This window comes from Marmota marmota, unplaced genomic scaffold (genome assembly GCF_001458135.2).
Source record: "Marmota marmota marmota unplaced genomic scaffold, marMar, whole genome shotgun sequence".
In the NCBI taxonomy this organism is placed as follows: Eukaryota; Metazoa; Chordata; class Mammalia; order Rodentia; family Sciuridae; genus Marmota; species Marmota marmota.
Window position 1 is genome coordinate 17,009,656 of NW_026000101.1, and position 3,750 is coordinate 17,013,405.

Consider the following 3,750-nt stretch of genomic DNA (forward strand, 5'->3'; position numbering starts at 1 on the left):
CTTTTAAAGTGTTTTTTTTTCCAGTTGTAGATGGACAGCATGCCTTTATTTAATTTATTATTTTTTTTTTATGGATGGGACCCAGTGCCTCACATGTGCTAGGCAAGCACTCTATTACTGAGCTACAGCTCCATCCCTATCCCCAGCTCTTTTATTTATTTATTTCTCTCTCTCTTTTTTTAAATTTGTTTTAATTAGTTACAAATGACAGTACAATGATCTTGACATATCATACATTTGAATCAGATGGGATATAGTTTCTCATTTTTCTGAGTGTACAGGTTGCAGAATTACATTGGTCATGCAGTCACGTATGTACCCACAGCAATAATAATGTCTATTTTATTCTGCTGTCCTTCATTCCTCCCTTCCCCTCCCATTTATTTTTTTATAACTATTTTATTTACTTGTTTTTCATGTGGTGCTGAGGATCAAACCCAGTACCTCACACATGCTAGGCAAGCACTCACCACTGAGCCACAACCCCAGTCCCCCCAGCTGTTTTAATTTTTTTATTTTGAGTCAGGGTCTTGCTAAGTTGCTAAAGCTGGCCTAGAACTTGCAATCCTGCTGCCTCAGACTCCTTAGACTCCAGGGGTGAGATTGTTGGTGTATTCGTAACCCCTGGGATTACAGGTGTGTGCCACCATGCCCAGTATGAGGAAAAAAGGTATATCTCTCTCTATATATATATACTCAGTATGGGGATCAAACCCAGAAAAAAAATTTTTAAGTGTGAGAGAACTGGGGATGTAGCTTAGTCCAGAGTATTTGCCTACCATTTGTGAGACCCTGGGTTTGATCCCCACCACCACCACCCACCCCCAGAGAGAGAGAGAGAGAGAGAGAGAGAGAGAGAGATTTACTTTAGCAAATATCAGAACACACTGTAAGGCCACTTACTGGATAAAGGGGAAAAATTGATCAGTGGAATAAAACAGAATCCAAAACTAGGTCATTGTATATTTTAAAAAATAACAAATCAACTCATTGGGAAAAGTAAAGACAACATAATAAACAGTCCTGGTACATCCAGTGATTGCTAGTGAGTGCCTATTATGTGCTAGACCTAAGTAGCAGGGACTGCATTCCAGTGTGGCAGCAGGGTATGCTAGAAGCACAGCTTCTCCTGCAGGACATATATAGCATCACGATAGAGGCAGTAATAGAGTCTGTCCCCATGGATCCTGGCTTATCTCTGCTCTCCCTATTTTCCACCCATATTTCCATACTCCAGTATCAGAAGCAAAGATGCATTTCAGAGTCTCTTTTCAGCTCCTACAACTGTATAATTGTGCAAAAGCAATTCCCCATCCCACTCTTAGTTGAAAAAAGTGTTTATGTATGTACTACAATCGTGCCACTTAATGATGGGCCACATTCTAAGATGCATCATTAGGTGATTTAATCCTTAAGCAAACAACATAGAGCGTGCTTAAACCTAGATGGGATAGTTGACTACATTATCTGGACTCTTTGATAGAGCCTATTGCTCCTAAGCTACAAACTCATTCAGCATGTCACTATATCAAATACTGTAGGTAACGTTAACATAATGTAAGTACTGATGTTCCTGCTGAGGATGTAGTTCAGTGGTTGAGACTTGCCTAGTATGTTCAAGACCCTCAGTTTAATCCCCAGTACCACAAAAATGAAAGTACTGATGTATCTAAACATAAAAAAAGGCACAGTAAAAATACAAGGTGATAAGAATTTTTTAGCTTCATTATAATCTTATGGGAGCACCGTCATGTATATATCGTCTATCATTGATGAAAGCATTGTTATACAGCACGTGACTGCCTGTATATGTAAGTAATATGCATATCCTTATGGTTCTGCTTCTCTGATTGAGCCTTAACAAGGACATACAGGTGTTCATTGTATTATTCTTTCAACTTTCCTTTAGATTTAAAATGTTTCAAAATAATGTTCAGGGCAGGGGAGAAAAAATAAATGCAAAGAATTCTAACCTCAATACAAAAGCAAATCCAACTGGCTAAGAAACATGGAAATATGTGCAAATCTACTAGGATTAAGAGATGTACAATTTAAAGTAAAAATGGGATACTGTTTTACATCCATAGTGCAAAACTGGGACCAAAAACCATTGGGGAACTCTGAGAGCCTGCGCCAAACATAACCCTCTTGACTATTTCCCCACCCCCAGGGGTGAGATTGTTGGTGTATTCATAACCCCAGTTACCACCCCCTCACAGAATTTGCCATACTTTCCACTTAGCTCAAATCTACTCATGTCCTGCATTAAGTTCATGTTGTAACTGTTTCTTCAGGTCAGTTCTTGAGAAAGAAAGGGGAAGAGGAAGAAAAATAAAAATTTACAGTTGGGCACAATGGCACCAGTTCCTGGGGAGGTAGAGGCAGGGAGATCACAAATTCAAGGCCAATCTGGGCAACACAACAAGACCCTGTCTCAAAATAAAAAATGCCGGTGATGTAGCTCAGTTTTTGTCTAGCATGTGCAAATTCCTGGCTCAATACCCATACTGCAACAAAACAAGACAAACTTAAAATAGGAGAGTCAGGGGCACAAGCCACTGACTTGCTGTGGTTGTTTCTAAGGTTGCAACTGGATCATCTTCATTTTCCTCTACCATTCATTCTAGACTCTCCTCTCTCTCAAGCAGCAATTCTTGCTGGACTAGACTGTTTGCCTGGTGGGTAAGTCAGATTTTAGTTTTCAAGAGTTCTGAGCCTTGGTTACCGGCATTTCAGGCTGTCAAGGTTACGAGGCACCAGTGCGGATCCCTTCCTCTTGCTCCCATTTTGTAGCAGCAACTCTGTCCCCTCGTGATACTCAGTGTCAGTTACCTCTGTCAGGATACGCATTCCTCACTAAGTGTGTGAGCCAGAAGTAGCCCAGTCCTCCTTGCTAAGTGTGGAGGACTCCACTCTGGGTTGACAGACTCTAAGCATCTTTTAACCTTCACCTCCTACTGCTAATGAGAAGTCATCTCTACATTTTCCACTTACATTCCTGAGAATGGACACATGATAAGCTCATGTCATCCCTGATTTCCTGGCCGTTGTCTTATCTGTGGCCCTCAGCCTCAAGGCAGTTATCCTTTTGCCTCTGTCAACCAGCTGAGGTCAGAAAGTTTGAAGTGGATCACAAATCACAATTCTGGGGGTCTAGGGCTAACTCATCAGCAGAGGTTTGCCCCCTTAGGAGGAGCTTTAGGTGTGGCTGACATAGTGCTGACATACTTGGTAAATGACATAGTACTGACACACTTGGTAAATGTCTTTTGGGACATCTTTTGTCCAAACCCTCCTAGTCACTAGGTAATTCATAATGAGCTTACGGCCCACAGAGCCCATTTTCCTAATTTGTAAGATAAATAGGTTGGGCTCTCTAAGATCCATTCAAGTCTAAAAAGCCTCATAGCTGCCTTTCACCTTGAATTTTTGTACATAATCTGTTAAGCCAAAGCTCTCCCTTCAGCTTATGATCATGTAACTTATTTTTTTTTTTATTTTTTATTGTGAGTTGTTCAAAACGTTACAAATTACTTGGCATATCATATTTGACACTTTGATTCAAGTGGGTTATGAACTCCCACCTTCACCCCATACACAGATTGCAGAATCACATCAGTTACACATCCATTGATTTACAAATTGCCATCCTAGTGTCTGTTGTGCTCCGCTGCCTTTCCCATCCTCCACCCTCCCCCCTCCCCACCTCTCCCCTCCCCTCCCCTCCTCTCTCTCTACCTCCTCCACTGT